The sequence below is a fragment of the Python bivittatus genome, unplaced genomic scaffold (genome assembly GCF_059951505.1).
Source record: "Python bivittatus isolate LINGU-HERP-01145 unplaced genomic scaffold, Pbiv_v1 ctg000610_np1212, whole genome shotgun sequence".
NCBI classification, from domain to species: Eukaryota; Metazoa; Chordata; class Lepidosauria; order Squamata; family Pythonidae; genus Python; species Python bivittatus.
In genome coordinates, this window is record NW_028277088.1 from 34,556,538 (window position 1) to 34,581,553 (window position 25,016).

At 41.3% G+C, this 25,016-nt stretch overlaps 1 protein-coding gene across 3 annotated transcripts in view; it reads left to right on the forward strand.

Annotated features, from left to right (window-relative positions):
* Positions 1 to 25,016, forward strand: part of PLCL2 (phospholipase C like 2) — a 105,307-nt gene that overhangs the window by 48,722 nt on the left and 31,569 nt on the right. The window lies entirely within an intron of this gene.

The window sequence follows — 25,016 nt, forward strand, 5'->3', positions numbered from 1 at the left end:
AAGAATACATATTTTGCACATGAAATGTCATTAGTTTTATTTTCTGAAATTTAAATATTGATGTAATCTGCAGTTTCTGCTACTTTTAATGCTTTTGAGTTTAAATGAAAATGTCTCCTCTGGCTGTGGTGGTGGTGGGGGACTGCTTGCGATATGTATGTGAGTAGATATTAAATAAAGTCTTGTCTTTAGGCTTCTTCCCTTCCCCACCTCCCAATTTATAAGTAGTTGAGTATGCTCTCCAAATTATGTGTCCCTCTATAAAACCCCAGTGAACAAGCCATGGGAGATCTGAGCCAGTTAGAGAGCTAGTCAGAGGAAAGGCAACGCCAGTCTTTGCAGGTAAGGAGAGAGGGAAGGTGGTTGCTATAAGGAGGCAAGTGAGCTAGAGTGTATGTTGCTGTGCTCTGATGAGGGTAAGAGGAGAATAAGGAATGTCAGTTACTGTAGGCCTAGAACTCTCCTTGATGCACTTGGGTGTTGTTTCACGCCAATGTGGTAGATACGGCTCATATGGCAGATGAGAAAATCACAGCTATAAACTGCATGGTTGACAGCTGCTTGGGCAGCCAGATCTCAGCTGTGGCTTAATGTTCATTGAGGGCATTCCATCAGGCACAGATTATTTGGCATCAGCTGTACCTGACTATATACAATGGTCTTGGTCTGGCGAGTGCCAGCACTAGGATAGTCTCAGCTGATAGTGAGGTCATCACTGATCTGATGTCGTATGTTCTCTTGTTAATTCCATTGGAATGTGGAGGAGAGACATGCTAAATCAACACTACATTGAGATCCACCTATCCTGACATCTGCATTCAGAATGTCCCTGGTGGAACTCTACCTACCTATACAGGTGGTCTGCACAACATTACAAGACACTCAGCCATGTATTTTCTTAACTACCAGAATAGATATTTGTGAATGAGGCACTTTGTATATCTGAGCTGTTTTTCTTTGTGATGAATCTTTTCAAAAAGAAACAGCCACACTGAGCCACATTCTGCCACTGATTAGTTTCTTCAAAAAGTCCTCGGGTGAACTCTAGGAAAAACTAGGCTTCAAGTATAGCAGAGCCTTGACAGCCCAGTTTCACACTGCAGTTAGGTAGTGGCTGAAACCCTCGGGTTCTAAGCAAATATTTGTGTGGACTAACCTATGTGATGCAGTGGTAAAGAGGATGATTGTGATGATGCTGATGATTTCCCCTGGAGCTCCTGGTTGTGGAAGTGGCTCAGATTGAGGACAAAAGTCTAGGTTCCAGCCAGGAAGAGAGAGTTGGGCCATCCATTAGATATTCCACGAGCAGCAACAGCTATCAGAATTTCAGTTCTGGTATGGAATTTTGCTTGACAGGCTCAGGTGTTGGACTAGGAGCAGGGAGATTTTAGCCCACCTTCAGCCATGGAAACTTGCAGGGTAACTTGGAGCTCTCAATTCAACTGACTCACAGGGTTGCTTTGTGGGAAAATAAAGGAGGAGAGAGTGTTTTGTATGCCTCCTTGAGGTTCTGAGTGAAAGGTGAGATATAAATCAATTAAGACTCAACTTGGTGCAGCATGCTTTGCATGTTGCCAGGGATAAATGGTGTCTGCTTATTCAGCCACCAATGAAAAAACCTATTTGTGCTACCTGAGCAAGCCAGAGGACAGAGGGGGTAGATCTATTTCAGTTTTGTGCAGTCATGCCAAGGTGGCCAGTTTGCTTAGTAGTACAGTTCTTGCCAACTAAACAACATAGCAAAACTAGAAGATGTTTTCTAAAATAGACAACATGGGGTGATACCCTATCTCTCACATGCTGATGTTAGTGGAGTAACTTGTCTTCTTTAATGTAAACCTCTCTTGCTGGACTTACCCAATCTGCCATTGCAGGGTCTAACCCAATATCATATTCTCCAGACTGCTGGCAACAGTTTGCCCTGTCTACTGCCAAGTAGTGAGGGAAGAGTGCTGTTACTAAGACACCAACTCAACTGCGATTACACTCTGAGCCGAGCCCTAGCTCACTGGAGCAAGTCATACTGGGATTAATCCCTGAGGCACATCACCTAAGAGATGCTCACTAGATGAGGTCCACATGGTTCACCTATCAATCCCTGAGCAGCCATAGACTGAGACTTACACAGGAAAAGATTCCACTGATTTTATCTAGTTCTGCACCATCTGACTTGAAGTGGGATTCATTCAATGTCCTTCCCAGAGATCTCCACCATGTCTCAAGTCCATTACCGTGGTTCATCTTCCTTCACATGTGGTCAGTGATGATTTTGCCAGTCACTGACCAGCTGGATTAAACAGTGTGTACTTGCTCTGAGGCCACGTGTACTCATAGCTTATACTGATATGGCATGGAGGTGATGCTCTAGTTGGTAATAGATCTCACAGCCTAAATTGAAGAAAAAGACAATTATTCTAATGCCACTGCCTGGCTATCTAGAAGTTAACCCACTGCTGGTTTTTGTAGATTATTGTTGGAAAAGTGGATTACATATGGGTGAGTTAATGTCTGTGAACCTAAAAAAAAAAATCTGCAGGTTGACTGCTAGAGATATTATCAAATATGTTTGGTTATGCATGTACACACAAGCGACGGAAAAAGTGTTAGTGCCCATTGTTTTGGTTGGCCTGCTACTTAGATGTATGTGTGCATACTTGGTGCACGGTTTTGTTCCTGGTGATGTTGAGATTCAGAATGTCTTTGTATATTCTGTGAGTGACCTCCTCTTCAAAGGTGTTCTTAAACACACTGAAACTCAGCACATGCACCCCTAAACTCAGCAGGTGATTGTCAACATGGTTTAGATATTATCTTCAACCCCCAAGTTCTCTGTTGGTGGCTTATTTTGGTTTGGTTGGCTCTTGAAGTTTTTGTTTTTGGTGTCATTCATTGTGTCATTCATTCTTTTGCACTCTTTGCATTTACTTTTGTGCTTTTGTTTATGGAGATTTTAGAGTGTTATCAGATTTGATCTGCAAAACTCTGGGTGATCACAGATGACAATGAAGAGCTAAAGTTTTCCATATCTCTTTGGTGCCTTGTATGATCATCCAGGGTTTTGTAGTCCAAGGCTTGTTCTGGATCTCACTATTCTTCATGGCTAAAATATCAGCAAATGTTTCAGCTTTTATTTTCTCTAAAACACAGAATAGGCAAATCATTTTGAATTTTGTTTCTACTGAACCACAGCTGGCCTAAAATGGATTGACAGAACTCTAGGAACACAATGTTTTGTTATGAGTATGAAACAAAATATATTTTCTGTTTAGTATACACCCTTGGTTTTTTTATAATAATTTTATTAAACATTACAATTAAAAGATAAAAACTAATTCAAAAGAAAAAAAGAAAAAAATAGAAAGTGCAGAAAAAGAAAAAATGCAAATAAAAATAGAAAAGAAAGGAAAAAATAAGAAAAAGAAAAATATAAAAAGGAATGACATCATTCTTCACAAACTGACTTCTTTGATTAGAGAAAGGTTGGTATTGACATTCATTAATGACTGGAAATCCCTTATGGACATTTTGCATAAGAAAGAAAATGATTTTGTGATGAATGGTTTTGATGATTAGAAAGTATATGTTATGGAAAGAAGGGAATTATGATGAAATCTTAAAGAGAAAGGTTTGATTAGAATTGTATGTATAACTGCTGAGAGGAAGATCAAAAGCCACTTCTTTATATATGTATTTTTTTCATGTTTTCTGTTCTGTTCTTTTATTTGCTTTTTCTTTTTTTCTATCTTTTTTCTTTTTTTTTCTTTTTCACATTTACTTTTCTTCCTTTAAATGTATTTATCTATGCAAAATATTTTAATAAAAACTATTTTTAAAAAAATGACTTCCCCCTTCATCACAAGTATGAACAATTTTAGTAACTTATCTCTTTCTCTTAAAATGCAACAAATGATCTCTTCTTCCCATATCTTATCTCTTATCTATATACAGATCCTTAAAACCTTGTCGTTCAGTCCTGATCAGCAAAAATCCATTAAGGGCTACCAGAGATGATAACTTATTTATTTTAACCTTGATCAAAGAAACCAACGTTATATTCCTTTCTTTTACTTTTAACAATCCTGAACTTAATCCCTTCAAATAATGCCCTAGAACTTATTTTTTTTTTCATTTTTTCTTTATCTCTTCTCACAAAATTGTTCAAAACTTTTAACACGTCTCTTTTGTAAATCCAATATATAAAAGTTACCCGGATCACTCTTTTGGTTTGTTATTTATATATCCCTTTTAATTATTAAGACATCAGCTGGTTTCATTTGTATATCCAGCGTAGCATCTTTTTCCATATTATTCTTGTAGCCTGTCATTTTTAAATCCACTTTCAAATAAGTCTCAATTTTGTCCAGTAAAATTTGTTCCTCTTATATAACATCTTTAAAACATAGTCTATCTATAATGGCAGACACTCTTAAAATTAACTTGTGGGCCAATTGTTCACAAATATTGTCCAATATTAAAGTATTTTGCTGTATTCTGTATTAGTTTATTTAAGCATTCTTCTCCATTAATTGTAATCTTTAGTTCCTTCTGGTTGACTCTAATGTCCAGTCTTCAAAGATCCATCATATCATTTTTTTTTTAAGAATTCAAAACAACAGCATTTTTCCACAGGAAGGATTTTTATAATTAATTTCAAGCTCGTATTTCAAATTCAGCTGGACCTTTAGTCCATTTGTAACTTCCCTGACTCAATGTTCTAATCATCCTTTTGCTGTTTATTCAAAAAAAAAAAAGATTTTTTTTTTAGTCCTTAACCTTGTATTTAAAACTTCTTTCACTAAGGATCGAAGGAATCTCACCCGGTGCTATAAAACTTGTTGGTCTGAAGGTTCCTAATAGCTGAAAAACAGTTAACGAGCAATTTCCAAAAGAGATTAGAAAAGGAAGTATGCGAACCCGTGTCCTTTTAAAGACGCTGACCATGGTTTGGGGTAAGGTGGCATTCCCTTGTCTCCCAGAGCTCTAAACCCACCAGAGACCACTGTCTTGTGGTCTCCTCATGAGCAACTGTCTGGAGCACTTGCGGATGATCCTAAATCCTCTCCTTGTCCACTTGCTGGTTCTTCATTCTGCTGTGGTTGTCGGCTTCACTCTCAGCAGAGCCGTCTTCAGTTCGTCATTTCTTCCCCAGAAGTCCAGTATGTACCCCCTGTTGGAGAATATTTAGAGTTGCCATTTGCATCTACAGTATGTGCTGTATTTCAAGGGAGCCGGTAATTGATTTGCTGAAGATGACAGTCAGTGCTATAATGAAGGCATAGATAGAGAAGACCATTTTGAAGAGAGATTGCAGCACATTTTCACAGGAAATTATAAGAAAGGTTATTTTAATGTTCAATTACTTTACAGCCAGTTGTTGTAAAAGCCCTCCCCGATTAAGTGTCATCTTTTGCAAGAAAGGTTGATAGTTGTGTTAATCTCTGTCAAGAAATTATTAATAATTTTGAAATGCATAGAAAATATGTTACCATTATTTTAGAACAAAGCACAGTGAACAGAAGTATCCATAGTTTCATCTGTTATCTTCGTTCTCCCTACTAAATGTTTGATATGCATAACCTTTTATGATATTTTCAAAATGGTGAAATAGCATAATAGAATATAGAGTTGGAAGATGCTATTTAGTCCACTGAGTCATGCCCCCCCCCACACTTTGTGCAGAAATATCCAAAATAATGTGTGCCATACAAAAGGCTGTCTAGTCTTCAGCTGAACATAAGCCTACCACCTCACTGGGTTTTCTAGCATTTATTTGTAAACCTGCCTTTTTGTAATTTTGGGAACAAGAAAGATCTTCCGAGTATCAGTCCTTCAAATACAGTGGTACCTCGGGATACGAACGCCTCTACTAATGAACTTTTCGGGTTACGACCAGCCCCGGCCGCCAAAATTTACCTCGATGTGCGAACTCTGCCTCGGGGTACGGCCATTTTTCCGCCCTGACACGTGGTCCGCAGCTGTTTTCCTGCCGCGCCGCGTGGCACCCGGCCGTTTTCCCGCCGTGCTGCGGGCGCCCGGCTGTTCTCCTGCCACGCGGCGCCACGCCTGGCCTTTCTCCTGCCGCGCCGTGCGGCGCCCGGCCTTTGTCCCGCCGTGCCGCGGGCGCCCGGCCATTCTCCCGCCGCACCGTGCCCGGCCTTTCTCCTGCCACACTGCGGGCGCCCAGCCGTTCTCCCGCCGCACCGCGCCCGGCCTTTCTCCCGCCGCGCGGCGCGGCGCCCGGCCTTTCTCCTGCCGTGCCGCGGGCGCCCGGCCTTTCTCCTGCCGTGCCGCGGGCGCCCGGCTGTTCTCTTGCCCCTGACGCGTGGTCTGCGGACACCAGAACGGATTAACGGTTATTACATTGAACCTTATGGGAAAATTTGCTTCGGGGTGCGACCAAATTCGGAGGGCGGAATGGATTAACTGGATTTACATTGAACCCTATGGGGAAATTTGCGTCGGGTTACGACCAACTCGGGATACACCCAGAGTCACGGAACGCATTAAGTTCGTATCCCGAGGTACCACTGTACTGTGAATCTCCCCCTCAATTGTTTTTTCTTGAGACTTTCTACTTGTGATCTGTAAATTATATTACTATTGATATAGCATGAAATCATATTTGTCTTCCTTTTTCAGCATCAGCATACCACTGGCTCATATTCAGTTTGTGGTCATCTACTATTCCAAGAACCTTTTTGCCAGTAATGTTACCAAGCCAGGTATCCCCTATCTTATATACATCCATTTGAATTTTGTTCTATCAATTTTCATTTTATTACTTTCAGCCATTTTTTCTAACATATTAAGGATATTAGCTATCCTCAGTTATATGCCATTTGCAAATTTGATAAGCATTCCTTCCATCTTCTTATCTGTGTCATTACAGTACAGGACTTAGAACTAATCTGTATCGTATATCAATCAACATCTCTCTATAAATTGATGAAAAACTATTTATGACCATACTTTGACAGTTTTTGAACCAGCTATGTATCCACTTAAGTTTCATGCCATCCAGCCCACAGTTAATTAGTTTGGAATTATTTCCAGTTCTGCCAAGAAGTAAACATATGGGGGCAGGGGGAGGAATCATGTTTTGTGTTCAGTTTGGCACATCACCCTCTTATAAGAGGAATTTCAGGTTACTTTTAATGGAAAGAAGACTAAAAAATGGGATAGATAAATGCATTCTGTCATAGAAAAAATGCAATTGGCATTTGGTGCTTCCCACTTTAACTAGCAGAGAAGTGTGGAGGTTTGTGGCTTTCAATCCTCCATTGTCTCATAGAACTCTTGCACCTGAGGCACAAACTGGGTCCTGCCCAGTTTCAAAGAATCCCTAAACATCCCCAGCTTCACCTTGTGTACGGAGCTAGGTCAGGCAGAGAGAAGGCACCAGGAGGGAGTGTAAAGATACCAATAGAAGAAAATATGTGTAGCTCAGCGTTGAACTGTGGAGTCCTTGGGGTTCTCTGAGCTTGGTTGTTTTCTTGCAAACGTTTGTTTTGTAATGTAAAGATAGTTGGTAGCAGGCAAATGGGGGATGCCTGCTCTTTGCATCCCAACCCACCCGTACAGAATCTTCTCACCATGAGAAATGAGAAGGCCTTGACGTGAGCTGTGACAATGACTTGATGCAAGGCTAGGAATGCACCTGTTCCTTGGTCTCTCCCAGCTAGGTGCTGCACCGCATTTAGCCTAAGGGGCAATTCATAGTGATTGGCAGAAATCAGGAAGCTATTTTCTTATTTTCAGATATCGCTCTCCTGCTGTGTCTGTCAGTAAGGCACTGGCCACACAAAAGACATGGAGGACTGCATGTTTTTCTACAGGCTGTGAGTTTGAGACCTTTCATCTGTGGCTTTCCTATAACATATTAATGAACTTTCCTGATTTAAAAAAATGAGATAAGGTTAGTCTGTCAAAAAGCATTCTTGACAAATCCAAGCTGACTTCTGGTAATTGCCACATTGTTATCTGCCCAAGTATCATTGTCAGGTTAATAGGTCTGTAGTTTGATGGCTCTATCTTTTTACTCTCTTTGAAGATAGGAACATTGGCTTTCCTTTGGTCAGATCCAACAGAATAAATAATACTAGGTGGTTGTCTTTTTTTGGATAAGAGAATTTATAGGCTATAAACTCAAAGGGACATTTCTCTTGTGCTGTTGTAAATTTATTAGTTTAAATAGGAAAAGGGGATACTTAACACAAATAGAGCAAATGTCATTATAAATTATTACTTAATAAATCTTATAATAGTTTTCTTTCCCAAAGCTTTGTTACTTGAGAGGGAAACAGTTAAAACATCTAATCTGATTTGTATAGTATTAAGGTTTGTTTTGAAGGTGTAATACAGCTTCAAAGAACAAATTGAACAGCAGTAAATATATAGACACAGTTAACTTGGACTCCTTGGTGCTCTCTGAACTTGGTTGTTTGCTTGCAGACATTTCATTATTCAACTAGGTAACATCAGTGCTAATGAGTGTGGGTTTGCTTCCTGTTTATATACAGTAGCTTGCCCTGCCAGTTTTGGTGAGGGTATGGTTTTTTCCTTGGTAGTTCCTTGATTAGGGTACAGGTTGTCCTCGAGTTATGATGGTAATTAGGACTGGAATTTCCGTTGCTAAACTGTGTGGTCGTTAGGCAAAACATGTGACCACATTGCTTAGTGATGGCAATCCCAGCACTCCCTGTTGCTGTTAACTGAATCCCAGCAGTTGTTAGGCGAGGACCCACCCTGATCCAAGCCATTCCTGGCTTTGTCTCTCTGAGCCTCGATAAGGTAAGGGTCTGCCTTCTCTGCCTCATCTTGAACTCCCCCCACCTATCTCCCACCATCTATGCCCCTTTGGCTGCCCTGCACAGAGGAACTCCTCAGTGGCAGCAGCAGTGCCGGGACTGAAGGCCTGGGACCTTCAGCAGTCTCAACCAGCCACCACTGCCCTCAGGCTTCAATTTCAGTGCCACTGCTGCCGCCAAGGAGTGCTATCTCAAGTTCCGCACTGCGGCCAGCCACCCCAGTGTCACAGTGCAAACCCTGCCACCCCTGGTGCCCTGCAGGACCTGCCGCACTCAGCTGACCTTAGCCATCTTCTGCTGCTGACAAGGTGCACCCGGCCTGGCCCTATGCAAGGCAGCTGCTGGCCACACCAGGCCTTCCTGAGGCTGCTTGCGCCATTCTCCAAATAGCGCGGCCCGTTCTCATGATGCGTTGGAAGGCCTTGGAAGCTTTCCGAAGGCTTTCTAAAGCATTGTGAGAATGGGGCATGCTGTTTGGAGAACAGTGCAAGCAGTCTTATACAGTAATAAAATTGTTAGCCTATGAGATGCCACAAGCCTCTTTTATTTTTCTTTTACTAGTATACCATAAGCAAAATTCTTGTTTTACTGAAAATGTTCCTTATTTCTGCTGTTGAAGATGCAAAGAAACCTCTGTCTTATTTGTTCCCGTTCATGCTGAACTAAGAAGATCTCCCAAGATGCGCAGATTATATATCTAGATTATAACTGCAGTGCAATCTTGCTATTGATAGAATCCTGGGGGCCAATTAATGAATAAGCTGAATACCTATATAGAAAAAGTATTGTATAAACTGTGCCTGAATTTGTGTTGGGCTTGATAAACTATTGATTAGCTATTGTCTGAATGTTTTTAATGGATTTTAAACATGTTATTTCATTTATATCAAACTTTAGAAAGGCTTAAGTCATGTAAACTGCCCACATTCATAACATTACTACATCACTTTTTCAGTCAGTGTTCTATCCAGAAGTTTCTGGCTATTAAAGAGTTATTGGTGCCTGGTCTGTGAATTAACAAGACATTTGCTGCAAAATTATATGAGGAACTCTCAGTTTGACCATTCAGAAAAGAATAGTTGGAGTCTGCCTGTACTCTAATGGCATGGTTGGGCAGTCTTCTAAGAAATTCTTAGAAATTAGTGTTTATATTCTGTCCTATTTCCAAAGATTCAGGGCAATCTACAATGCAATAACAATAATAAACAGTAAATAATATAACATCTGTATTAAATAAGGTTATAATGGCAATCCTGATTTGCCATCTGTACCAAAAGCTCAACAGAATGAGATGGTTTTAACTGTCTTGATGAAAAGCAAATAAAGAGAAGGTTTCTCATAGCTACAAAGACATTATATGTCAGCATATCTCTGGAGTCAGCTCTTAACGGGAGAAGAACCTTAGCAACCCCTTCTAGAATGAGCACATAGTATAGTAATCATGGGGTGAGGTATCATCAGTATGCTGATGACATGCAGCTATACATCTCCATCCCTGGTGAAGTAAGTGATGCTGTGGCCATCCTTTTGCAGTGCCTGGAGTCTGTAAGGATCTGGATGGGGAACAACAGGCTTCGGCTGAACCCTGGTAAGATGGAGTGGCTGTGGGTTAATGGCACCTCTGTATCTGGGATTTTATCATCTTTGGTGCTGGATGGGGTGGCACTGCCCCAGACAGACCCAGTGCATAATCTGGGGGTCCTCCTAGACTCATGGCTCCTGCTTGAAGAGCAGGTGGCAGCCGTGGCAAGGAGGGCCTTTACACAACTTCGGGTTGTGCATTAGTTACGCCCTTTCCTGGATCAGGATGCCCTTCAAACAGTCACTCACACCCTTGTTATCTCCCAGATAGACTACTGCAATGCGCTCTACATGGGGCTACCTTTGAAGAGTATCCGGAAGCTACAGCTGGTCCAGAATGCAGCCGCGTGGGCTATTGTTGGAGCCCCAAGAAGGGCCCATGTAACGCCTCTGCTCTGCGAGCTGCATTGGGTGCCAGTTTGCTTCTGGGTCCAATTCAAGGTGTTGGTTATCACTTTTAAAGCCCTACATGGCATGGGACCAGGTTATCTAAGGGACCGCCTCTCCCCTATGACTTCAACCCACCCCACCCAATCACACAGAGAGGGCATGGTTCAGACCCCCTCAGTGAAAGAACTTTGACTGGCGGGGTCCAGAAGGCAGGCCTTCTCTGTGGTACCCCCTGCTCTTTGGAACATTCTGCCCCCGGAGGTGCGATTAGCCCCCACACTCCTGGCCTTCCATAAGGCTTTGAAGACCTGGTTCTGCCACCTGGCCTGGGGTGGGAATACCTCAAGCATGGGGATGGCTAGCCCCATAGAGGCCTTCTGCCTTCAGCCTCAGATTTTTCATCCTCTTGGTCTCTCCTTCTTCTTTTTAGTAATGTTTTTAATTAAGGTTTTATGTATTTATATATTTCATGTTTTTAATGTTTGTTGTGAATCGCCCAGAGTTCCCCCATTGGGGGGAGATGGGTGGTTGAAAAATTTAATAAATAAATAAATAAATAGTACAAGCTATATCTGTGTTGGAGAGACAGTCTAGTAAGTACACTAGTGCTGTGCCTTGCAGGGCTTTGTAGCCAGCACCTGGAATTGGACCTAGAAGCCCATTGCAGCAGCTGTAATAACTCCTCCCTGTTAGTAGCCTGGCTACTGCATTCTTCATCAGCTGCAAGGGCAGCCCCACATAAAGTGAGCAGCAATTGGTTACTGAATATTATATTTTTGCTGCATTTAGAAAAATGAACAAGAATATGAAACACCAGAGAAACTCTTAAAATGCAGAATTAATATTTCCAGAACTTAATCCCTAACTAGGAAGTTTAAAAATTAAACAACTTTATATGCATTAATAATGAGAAGTATTTATTTTTAAGCACTTTTCATTTGAAAAAGTAATCAATCCTCCTATGGCAGAATTATGCTTGCATTATATTTATATTGGTTTTAATAAGATTTGTATCTGGCTTAATTTGTTTCTGATTTATTGCGCTGAATGTTTTTCTTAGTTCTGATATATTTCTACTTGTGATGTGCTCTAGAAGAATAAAAGTATTCTTGAGCACCAAGGCAGCAGAAAGTATTGTTCCAGTTAAGAAACTATTTTTTTGAGACACGCCTTTTGCAAATAGCAGCCTTTTTTGTTAGGTGCTTTATGCTTATGGAAAATATGTTTGGCTTGATAATCTATTGATGATCTCTTAGCTGAAAAAATTAGTGGATATAATATTTTAGATGATGGTCTCGGACCAGGGATACCCAGGTTCATGTCCAGCCTTAGCCACTGAAGCTCACAGAGTGAGTTTGGTTTGGGTCTCTTTCTCTCAGCCCAACCTGTCTCACCAGATGAGGAGGGAGTGCTATGTTTGCCTTCTCAAGCTCCTGGAGGAAAGGTAGGATATAAATTTGCTTATTAAATTTAATGAACAAATAAAATGTATTTGATTTTTGTAGCAATGTTGTTTTTCTTAGTGTTTGTCCTGCTTAGTTGCAGACTCTGCTTATTTTGGGCTATACTCACCCAGTTCTTAGAGCAAAGTTATCAATACATGATGCAACAAGGTATTTTGTTTTTCAGCTGGGTACTCACAGAGCCTGATATTGATTTGGACTGAGAGAGAGTGACTGGCTAAGGTCACCCAGCTGGCTTCTGTGCCTAAGGAAGAACTAGGACCATGCTTAACTACTAGACCATGCTGGCTCTTGCAAATGGTTTCTTTTAGCAATGATGTCAATTAATTTAACTATTATTATTAGGCTTTTTTATAAGGTTGTGCTTCTGAGAGTCAACTTTTTGCACCTATTGGATATTTCTTTTATTTATTTATTTTTACTATGTTTCTCACTCTCTTAAATACATTGATGTTAAAGGAAGTGCTACTAGATTTGCTTAACAAGGTGCATTAGCAGTACTGCTTATTATCCAAAATTGCTAAATTAGATTGTAAATTAGGTTGTCTTATTTATATATATTTTTTAAACTCTTGGCCTAGGAGGAAGTGACAGGCCTCTTGTTTGGCCTGTTATACCAGTGATGTGGCTCCCATTCAAATTTGGTACTTTGCAGCCTGGAGAATAATTGATTCATAGCTTGCTTTGAACCATGATAGTTATTTGCTGCTACCACAGTTCAAGACCAGCGTAGAATTTAAACCCATAGCATTTTTACGTAGACCCAATAGTTACATTTTCATTTCTGGCTTATTATGTAATCACAAAATTACCTTTACATCAATTTTGCCCATAATGAGGGACATATGTAGTTTGTGAAATATATCATTTCTAAAACATCAATAAGAGTGCATATAACAATTTACTACACTCAGATAACAAGATATTACAAATAGAACCTGGATAATAAAAACAAAATAGCAAATTAATTAATAAAATACTTTAGATGTAAAATTCTGAAGTTTACTTATTAAGTCTGGAGCTTTTGAGTGAATATATAGAAACGAGTTGTATGAATATAAATGTATATAAGTAAAGGTATGCCTTGTGACAGGCATAGTATAAGGGACATTAAAGAACAGAATAAAATTATATATTAGTAAAATTATAAAATTAAAGAAAGTAGTTTCTTGTGTAGGGCAATGTCAGCCCTGCAAAGTAGACCCTCCCAAGAAACAGACACCACATGTGCCTAACACTGCTTTTATTAAGATTAGCTATAGCAACAGGATTGTCAGGCCTAGCCCAAAGAACTCCTGGAGACCATGCAGGTTCAATCAGCAAGGTTTATTAGCCAGCGCCTGTTTATAGAAATCTTCTCAGACTGACCACTAGTTCCCAGGCACAGCTATTCACTACCTTCTGGAATGTTTAGGGATGCGCCAACTTTCTCCGCTTATCTCCAGAGCATTGCTCTGGAGACGAGAGCACCGTTTTCACCCCCCTTCCTCCATTCCATTCCAGTCCATCACATCACCCCTCCTTCCATCTTCATCCTCCCCCTCAGAGTTCTCAGGGCAACTTGGCAAGGGCGGGAGAGATGACATGTCCGAGAAGGATGGTCCATCAGCACTTGCCACCTCTTCTATACATTCTTCCGCTGGGTCCTGAAAAACATCTACAACATTAGTAGTATTGGCCCCCCTCCCTCCTACCATCTGCCACCCTGAAGTGGAAGGCTGCGGGCTGCCAGCTCGAGTCTGCTCCTCCCCCACATTCCATACCAAACCTTCCTCCAGTTTGCTGCCCCCTCCTTCCTCTTGTAAATTAACTGCTGAAGTTCCGGACAGCTCTCGAGGCTTCGGCTTGCTCAGAAAACGCCTATGGAAGTCAATGACCAGCTCCAGGGCGTGAACGTTCTTTGCATTCTCCCATGAACGATCTGCTTCGGGATAACCCTTCCAATGGATCAAATACTGAATCCCTTTCCCCCTCCTACGAGGGTCCAAAATTGCCTCTACCTCGTATTCCTCCTCTCCTTCGATCACAACTGGAGGGGGTGGGGGTGTGCACGTTCTCAAGGGACTTGGAGGAGCCTCTTTCACTAATAATGAGCGGTGGAAAACTGGATGAACCTTCATGGATGAGGGCAACTGCAATCGGAAGGCTAAGTTATTCACCTTCTGCAAGACTTTATATGGCCTGACAAAGCGTTCACTCAATTTTCTGGATGGTCTATTGGAAGCTAGAAACTTAGTAGACAACCAGACTCTGTCTCCCACTGAAATCAATGGACCTGCTTGTCTGTGGGCATCAGCATTTCTCTTATACGCTTGCTTAGCCTTTGTTAATTGCTCTCGCAATAGCTGCTGAGCTGCTTGCTGTTCTTTCAAAAAATGCGCTGCCCCTGGCACTCCCCCCTCTGAGACAGTCTGTGGTAAAACCTGGGGTGCCCATCCATAGGGCGCTTGAAACGGGGACATCCCAATTGAAGAGTGCACTGAATTGTTGTAAGAGAATTCCACCAAGGGTATTAACTCAAGCCAATTATCCTGGCTGTATGTAGTATAACACCTTAAATACTGTTGCAATATCTGATGGGTCCTCTCTGCCTCTCCATTGGTAGCCGGATGGTGCGCTGAAGACATCTGGCTGCGCACCTTCAACAGTCCAAAAAGAGCTTTCCAGAACTTAGAAGAGAACTGACTGCCTCTGTCTGTTATTAATGTAGTCACCATTCCTCTAAGTCGGAACACATGATCCAAAAACAATTGTGCTGTGGCTTGAGCAGAAGGTAGACCCTTGCATGGTATAAAATGAGCCATCTTAGTAAATAAGTCCACAACCACCAGTACTGAAGAATAGCCCTTCACTGGAGGCAAATCAGTAATAAAGTCCATCGAAACTGTATGCCAAGGGTTGGGAGGAGTCTCTAAAGGCTGTAACAGCCCCGCGGCTTTCCCATGAAAAGTCTTAGCTCGTTTGCACACATGACAAGATGCCATGTAATCTCAGATGTTTGCCACCGTCTTAGGCCACCAATAGTCTCTTAAGGTTCTCTTCAGGGTCTTAAACCCCTCCATGTCCTGCTGTTACATTATCATGGCAAAGTTGTAAAACCTCTTCTTGCAAGGACAGAGGAACATATAACTTTCCCTTGTGATAGAGGTATCCTCCTTCCATGGAAAAAGGGGAATCCTCGCCCTGCTGGGTGCCCTGGAGGTCATCCATCCACCCCCTCACAAAGGCGTCCTGTGCCAGCTGCTCCCTTATTCTTACCAGTAAATTTTCTGTTTGCCAACTGGCTCCCAGCTTCTCTCTCGTGCCGTCCCATTCTTTAAAGTTGCCAGGCTGCAGGATCGTTGCTTGCTGTGGCTGTGATTGCTCAGCAGCATACTCCGGTTTCCGAGAAAGTGCATCAGGCATAAAATTTCGTGGTACATACGTGTTGTAAAAATTAAAATGTGAAAAGAACTGACTCCATCTCACTTGCCGTGGAGTGAGTGAGTGTGAGTTTTGCATTGCTTCCAGGTTTTTATGGTCCGTGCACACTTGCACTGGAAACTTTGCCCCCTCTAGCCATTGCCTCCGTTCCTGGAAAGCTGCCTTAACTGCAAGTAACTCTTTGTTAAAAATGTCATAATTTCTCTCTGCTGGGGAGAGCATGCGAGAGAAAAAGGCGCACGGCAGCCCCCTTCCCTCACCTGCGTCTTCTGCTTGCAACAAAACTGCTCCTATCGCGACATCAGATGCATCAGTACATAAAACAAACTGCTTTGAAGGGTCGGGATGAATTAACAGTGGCTGAGATGCAAAAAGCTGTTTCAACTGTTGGAAGGCTGCCTGCTCTTTCTCCGCCCAAAGAAACTTTTTTCCTTTCTTCAATAACTGCGTGAGGGGCTTCACACGCTCCGCAAAGTTGGGAATAAACTTTCTGTAAAAATTAGCAAATCCCAGAAAACGTTGTACATCCTTTACATTACGGGGTGGGTGCCAAGATAACACTGCTTGCACTTTAGCTGGATCCATCTGTATTCCCTCTGTAGAAATTCTAAAACCTAAATAGTCCAATTGTGGCAAATCAAACGCACACTTCTCAGGTTTGGCAAAAAGCTTATTTTCTCTCAGCCTCTGTAACACATTTCTGACATGCATTGTGTGTGATTGGACATCGTCAGAGTATATTAGGATGTCATCCAAATAAATCACCACATAAGAATCAATTATGTCAGAGAAAATCTGATTCATAAATCTAGAAAACACTGCTCCACAATTGGAAAGCCCAACGGCATGACCGTGTACTCATATTTGCCATATCTGGAATCAAAAGCTGTAAGAAATTCGTGGCCTTCCTTCACATGAATAAGGTTGTAGGCATTTCTCAGATCTAGCTTTGTAAAAATGCGAGCCTTCTGTAGCCGGTCTAAAAGATCTGAAATCAATGGGAGTGGATAATGATCCCTAACAGTTACTTTATTCAACTCTTTGTAATCATGAACTGTGCGCAGTGGAACAGTCGCGCCGGTGTTAGTTCCAAACGTCTGTGGGTCTGGCTTCTTTGGTACAAAAAACGTGGGGGCTGAGGCTGGAGACTTTGACGGCCTGATAAATCCTATCTTCAAATTTACTTCTATATAATCCTTGAGAATAGCCAACTCTTTTGCAGACATGGGGTATTGCCGTCTGGCTGGGATTTTAGCACCTGGCTTCAAATCAATTGTGCAATCACAGTCTCTATGGGGGGGTAAGGCCATAGCCTCTTCCTCCCCAAACACATCTGCAAATTCTGCATACTTGGCAGGCAAACCCCTTCTTACATCCTGGAAGCCTGCTATGGAATTGTTAAGCAGAGCTCCCTGTACTTTATGGTGTTGACAATCTGGGGCCGAAAATGAGAGGGTCCCCGCTGACCAGTCAATGTCAGGGTTATGCATCTTAAGCCACGAAGTACCCAATACCACAGGCACATGTAACGATGCGGTCACATATAGAGGTAACAACTCCATGTGATCGTTAATGGCTAATTGTAGGGGAAGTGTGACTTGCCGCACCGGACCCACCTTCAATGGTTGAGAATCTGTAGTTTCTATGTGCATGGGTTTGTCCAAATCCACTGTAGGTAATTGCCATTTCTCTACAGCCTGAACATCTATGAAGCTCGTGGTGGCGCCTGAATCTATGAGAGCCTCTAATGTAATCTTGGTACCTGAAGGCAACGTTACTGTGAGAGGCACTATCATAAAAGCCTGATTGCTGTCTCCATTGTGAGCTCTCCTTAATTGCTTGAGAGCCCCCCCCCCCGCGAGCTCTGAGGAGGGGGGCCTTGCCCGTTTCCCTGTTGTTGTGCTGGGGTCGAGACTGCTTTCTTGAGAGGCGTTTGCTGCGTGAGTTTGTTTCCCGGCAGCATACCTCTCGCTGGGCAAACTCTCACCATATGCCCTGGGGCTCCACAATAAAAGCACAAGTTAAGATCCCTTCTCCTCTGCCTCTCTTCTCCAGACACAGTTCTCTGAGCAGCTCCCAACTGCATCAGCTCCCCTGCTGTAAATTCTGTTGTTACTGCACGGGGGGAGGGAATTGTGGCTAATAGGGGCTGAGAAGCGCTTAGAGAAGTAAACAGATCATATTGCTTCAACTCCATGAGCCTGGCTTCAACCATTAAACAAAGCTGATATAGGTCATCCAAAGTATTTGGAATGCCTTGCTTTACTACTTCCGAATGGAGCTCAGGATCCAACCTCTCTCTAAATTGGTCTATAAGAGCGATCTCATTCCATTCAACATCTCCCGCTAATAACTTGAAGTCTGCAATAAACAATCTTACCGATCTGCCGCTCTGCTTGAGTTTACGAATGTCCCGACAGGCAGTTAATTGTCTCACTGGGTCTCCAAAGTGCCCCCTGAAAGCTGCAATGAAATTCTGATGGTTGTTGAGCAATGGATCCCTTGTCTCTATGAGGGGTGTAGCCCACTTGGCTGCTGAGCCTTTCAACAAACTCATCACAAAAGCCACTCTTGTTTGATCTGTAGGAAATTCTCCCGGTCTGCCGTCCATGAACAATTCACACTGTGCTAGGAATGTTCTCATCTGTTCCACCTCACCTCCGTACTTCTCTGGCATGCAACCAGGCGAACGCAACAACACTGGTGGTGGTGCTGGTGGTGGCTGTTGGGCTCCCGGCCGACCTGCTGCATCAGTTGTCCCATTGTTGTTTGCAGGTTATTAATCTGTGCATCCACTTGCTGCTGATGTTGTAGTAGAGCGGCCGCCAACATTTGCGGGGTCAGATTAGCTCCCTGTGGCTCTGTAGCCATGATGTTACTCCTTCTACTTGAAGGTAAATAGGAGTCTGAGAAGATTGATGTCAGGCCTACCCCAAAGAACTTCTGGAGACCATGCAGGTTCAATCAAGGTTTATTAGCCAGCGTCTGTTTACAGAAATCTCAGATTGACCACTAGTTCCCAGGCACAGCTATTCACGATCTTCTGGAATGTTTAGGGATGTGCCAGCTTTCTCCGCTTATCTCCAGAGCAACGCCGTTTTCACCCCCCTTCCTCCATTCCAGTCCATCACAAGGATCTTGCAAATCTGAATGTGCTTCTCTTCCTCCCTCTTTTATTTTCATCTAAATTTGGGTGTGTGTGTGTGTGTCTGAAATGTTTTCATACTACTCCCCCCTCACCTGGGTTTCTGCAGTGTTTACCTACTCATTGCCTTGGTAACTCATCTTCCCTTTTTCCATCAAGGTCACCCTCTTTACTCTCCATGGACAATGGCAGCTGAAAGAAATTTTGGGACTCTCCTGGTAGTATTAGGATTCTGGTCTGACAGCAAGGAACAAATAAGATTACCTCAGGAAAAAAGACATCTATTGACAGCCAGAAATATGAGGATAAAGCATAGGTTAGTGTAATAAGGGCATGCTATAATTAAAGTTACTATAAAATAATGTTATAATAATTACAAAATATTTTAAAAGTAAAGTTTAAAAAGTTTTTAAAAGAGAAAAAGCAACAGCAGATCAGCATGCCACCAACATTTATTTTATGTTAGGCACCACTGATATTTGTTGGAAAGGTTGATGCACACTTTGAGGATCATATTCCTGGCTTTGGGTAGGCCATCTGATGCACTTTAGAGTGATCATTTTTATCATATCTTTGTTCTGTTTATTATGATTTCAAATATTTAGTCTGGTGTTCCACATCTCTTACTCAAGTATACTGCATTGCAATTTCAAATCATATTATTTTGGATCTCTGCATGGTTTTACTATTGAGCATTACTTCCATGAATTTCTGTGAGCATTACTTCTATGAGTTTCTGTCAATATGATTATTGTTCTACAAGTGATGCGCTTAATATTAAAGCTTAAAGAAGAGTGCTGAAATATTTCTTGAAATGTTGTTATCTTAACTTTCTTGTAATACTAGTTATTACCAATCAAGTTATGAAAAGATATATCCCTGGGGAGAATAGAAACAGATTTCATCTGTCCACCCTATTTATTAACTGAATTTACTACTTTATTATGCTGTTTCTCTATTCTCACTCTTCCCATAATAATCTAATGTGGAGACCACTGATAAGAACTGAATAAGGCATAGAAATACATGTTATATTCTTTGCTCCAATAGATACATAACTACAAGGGCCATGTATCTTTCTCCTCCAATTAGGAGAAATGTAAGGAAGAATGCCTAAGCAGTAATACCCATCCAGTAATTTCTACTCATCAGCTAAGCCATTAAGGGGACCTTTGTTTTTTTTTTAAAAGTCAGGAAAAGTACCATGATACTATACTACTGTTCAGAATAAGGCAAACTTTTATAGCAAAAAAAGAAATCTCTGTATATAAATGGAGTATATTGGGATCTGTTAAAAAGCTGCTGCCTTTGTCTTTTGAATCTTTTGTTCCCATGTAGTGCACAATTACCTATTGATCTTAACAGTAAGGTCTTTAGGAAGCTAAACTAAACTAGGAACTCATGTTTTCTTGATTTCCATTCTGTATTGTGTATACTTAGTCAATTTACATGTTTCTTGATCAAAGTACATTTGTACTCTAGGCTTAGGAGATTCTAATTATGCTCATTTTACTGTGTTCTCTGAAGAAATGTACACTAGGGTATCCAAGTTAAATAATTTCTTCATAAAAATGTCCTACCATTCTTTAATTCTTTAGGCTGTGTCAGTTATTAATGTTTTTTTATGTGTGAGGCTGAGAGTGAATTGGGCACTGTGATAAAGCAAAATCAACCATATGTTATTTATTTATATGATTTATGTTCCGTCTTTATCTTTTACAACTCAAGGTGGTGTACATGATGCCCTACTTTCCCCACCACAAAAACTCTGTGAGGTGGGTTGGGCTGAGAGTGAGTAACAGGCCCAAAGTCACCTAGGTGGTTTCCTAACCCTGTTACTCATCTGACACCTTAACCACTGCGCCAAAATAGCTGTATCTAATAAATGCATTTTTAATATATAGCCACTATTTCTCCAAAGGCTGATGATGATGGTATTGTTATCCTGCCTTTTTAATGTATTTCGATCAACCAAGATGGTGAACATACAAAATATTCCTACCTCCTGTTTTCCCCACAACAACCACCCTGTGAGGTGAGTTGGGCTGAAAGAGAGGGACTGGCCCAGAGTCACTCAGCTGGCTTTCATGCCTAAGGTAGGCCTAGAACTCAGAGTCTCCTGGCTTCTAGGCTAACACCTTAACCACTACACCAAATTGGCTCTCAGTTATTATGCTGCTGTGCATAGTATTACACTGTGATATACACTGAGCTGGTATAAAGTGACTAGCTCAAAGTTACTCAAGGCCTGGGAAAAAGGAAATGGAGTTCACAGTGACTCATATGGCTTCTCTATCTTGTTTCCATATTTGCTGTTGAGAAAAGTCAGGAAATGGGTCCTTTTTTACCTCTTGTTACTTCTCTGTCTTATTTGCAGCTTGCTAAGAATACCTGTTTCCAGTTCCATTATTAGAAGTCCTTTTTACTCTTGAGAAGATGATAGTTATTCTTTTCTTCTTCACTCTATTATCATTTCAGGATAATAGAGTAGCTTTCAGTAGCTTTAGGTGCATTTTACCTGGTTTAGCTTACAGCGAGATATTGCTGGCTTGATTATCCATGTACAATACTGGTTTTTTGATTGATTGATTGATTGATTATGTGCCATCAAGTCATTTTTGACTCCTAATGACAACATAGATAGATTTTCTCCATGATGATCTGTCCCTAACTTGGTCTTTCAGGTCTTCCAATGGTGCACTCATTGCCACTGTAACTGAGTCCATCCACCTTGCTGCTGGTCGTCCTCTTCTTTTCTTTCCTTCCATATTTTCCAGCATTAGAGCCTTTTCCAGAGAATTAGGTCTTTGTACAATGTGTCTGAAATAGGATAATTCGAGTCTTGTCATTTGTATGTTTAGCGAGAACTCTGGATTGATTTGTTCAGTGATCCATTGGTTTGTTTTCTTGGCTGTCCATGGTATTCTCAGGAGTCTTCTCTAACACCAAAGTTCAAAGGCGTCAATACTCTTCCTATCCTGCTTTTTCAAAGTCCAACTTTCGCTTCCATAGAGTGTTGCAGGGAATACCATGGCTTCCACAGTTCTGATCTTTGTAGGTCAGGCATTTGAGTATCTTTTCCAAGGCCTTCATGGCTGCTTTACCAAGTGCTGGTCTGTGGCATATTTCTTGACTGCTGGATCCTTTACTGTTGATGATTGATCCTGAAAGGCAGAAGCTATGCACCACTTTGGTATCTTCATTGCCAATTCTAAGGCTGGTTGTGGTACTATCTGTTGTCATTAATTTACTCTTCTTTATATTTAAGTTTAGACTCATTTTTCACTTTGCTCCTTAACTTTTATTACTAAAGCTTGGAGATCCTTTGCATTTTCAGCTATCAGGGTACTGTCATCAGTATAGTGCAGGTTATTGATGTTTCTTCCTCCCATTTTAAAACCATGCGCATCTTCTTTCCGTCCAGCTTTCCTTAATATATATTCAGTGCATAGGTTGAATAAATAAGGGGAGAGTATACAGCTTTGCCTCACTCCTTTACCAATCTGGAGCCAGTCTGTTTTGCCAGGTTCTGTCCGTACTGTGGCTTCCTGACCTGTATATAAGTTTCTCAGGAGGACAGTGAGATGTTCTGAGATTCCCATTTTCCTGAGCACTGCTGAAGTTGCTGTACTGATTACCTGAAGACTTTGGGGCCTATTTCAGTGTGCTAATAATGACCTATGTATATTTATAGAGCTGAATTACATCAGGCATCACCTTGCCATGGTTGAATTTGCCTATCGAGTAACAACATTGTGAGAAGACCTGTTTAGAGTCCATATTCTATGTGAGATAAAGGAATACATGAATCAAGACGTAGGCCTTCTGTGTTGCAACTCCTTCCATCCTGGCATTTTGTAAATCTGTTAAAATAACAGTATTCCATTGTCTTTTAACCAGGATTGAATATTTATGCTTGGTGTCTGGGGATTTTTCTATTACCTGTATGTCTTTATGTTTTTATTCTATATTTTAACTCTGTCATATGCTGGCCAGAGTCTGAAGATCTGGGCAGGTCACGAAAATGGAGAAAAGTGGAATTCCAAGTAAATGATTCAGCATTGGGAGAGAATAAGGCAAAGTTGTGTGACGTCCCCTTGCCTCTTTAATGCATTTATGTAAAAATGTGTAAGGAATGCTTGCAATGATGGTAAAGGTACTGTATGTTTGGTTGGGGATGTGAAGATATGTATACTTTTGTATGCAGAAGATACCATATTGTCAGCTAAGAATCTGATTGGTTTACAATGGATATGAGATTGTATGATGGAAAGAGGACTATGCATCTTAAAATTAATATTTAAATGACCAAAGGAATTATGTTTGATAGGGAAATGGAGTGAATGACTGCAAGTTATACATAAGTGGCAAAAACCTAGAATAGGTAGATAAAAGTGTGTATCTTGGTAGAATACTTATTAAAGATGGGTTTAATTTTAAGATATTTTAAGAAGTACATGCTGGTAGAAAGGTAAGAACTAGTTGCTCTGATCTGTTGCGAATAATGAATGTTTGTTGAAAAAGCAAACACATTTACAAGAATGTTTATCCCTACTTTTTATGTGGCAGTGAGAGTTGAATATGTCAGGACAAACATAAAATAAGTTGAATGCAGTAAGAATGGGATACTTAAAGAGTGTCAGGAATAAATGGATGCTGAATGAATGTTGATTGAATATAAAAGTGAGCGACTAGTACCAAAGAAGTACGTTGAGGTGGTTTTGTCATCTAGAAAGTATGAATGAAAGGCAAATCACTGAACAGATATAGGAAGGACAAGCAAATGGGTTAAGAGAAAGGAAAAGACAAGAAAGCCCTGCTGATGACCATGCCTTGGCCACTTCCCAATTGGACTATTGCAACAAGCTTTACATGGGGCTGCCCTTGAAAACCATCCGGAAGCTTCAATTGGTCCAGAATGCAGCAGTGCAGATAATTATGGGCACATCTCATTATGCCCACGTGACACTCCTACTCTGCAAGCTGCACTGGCTCCCAATAGCCTTCTGGGTGCAATTCAAGGTGCTGGTGATTACTTTTAAAGCCCTACATGGCATAGGACTGGGTTACTTGAGGAACTGCCTTCTCCCAAGAACATCTGCACACCCCACACACTCCCACAGGGAAGGCATGTTCCAGATTCTTTCTTTTAAGTGTTGTCACCTTATGGGACTTAGGAAGGGTGCCTTTTTTGTGGTTGCCCCTGCTCTCTGGAACAATCTCTCCTCCCGATATATGACATGCGCCAACTCTCCTTGCCTTTAAGAAAGTGCTTAAGACCTGGCTCTTCCCCCAGGCATTAGGGGTCATTTGAGTGGGAGTCCCCCCGAAGTTGTTTGGTTGTGTGCTTGGTTGCTATTTTACATTTCACGTTTTAGAATTTGTATTTATATATTGTATGTTTGTTGTTAGATAGTTTTCTATGTTTTTTTCTTCTTTTTGATTTATGTGTGTTTATGATGTATGCCGCCCAGAGGCACACAGTCTGAGTTGGGCAGCCTTATAAATCCGGGAAGGAAGGAAGGAAGGAAGGAAGGAAGGAAGGAAGGAAGGAAGGAAGGAAGGAAGGAAGGAAGGAAGGAAGGAAGGAAGGAAGGAAGGAAGGAGAAAAGTTTAAAGAACAACAACAAAAAAGTATATAAAGTAGTGTATAGACATGGGGGAAGAAAGGTGATTTCCAAGGTGAGAACTGTATGGAGAGATATACTGAATTATGTTGGAATAAATTAGATTAAACTCTATTCTTATTTTTTATTTTATGCATTTAATTTCATTGGTTTATTTCTTACTCGCTTTCTGAATAGCATGATTGATATGCCTGTATGCCCAAAGTTCAGAAGCAAATACCAAGCAATAGAACAATGATTTCCCATCTACCTTCAACAGAAACAAAGGATGTATTGCGTATAAACTATCAGATAGGCATAACAGAACTTCTCCAGATCTGACAAAAAATATTGACTTTGCATCTTTGTGTGATATAATTGCCCAGGCAGTTGTGACCCTTGGATTTTTGCAGTCCAGATGTGGTAGCCTAATTGAAAATACACTTTTCTGTCTTGCTGCTGAAAGGTTGCCTATCTTTACTTGGCACAGTTTCCAGTATGTTCATTAGTCTGATATGGCATTTCCTTCTCCCTATCCACTCATCATACGGACCTGTAACAATGTGAAGATAGTCCTCTCTCCTCTTTCTAACCAAACTAT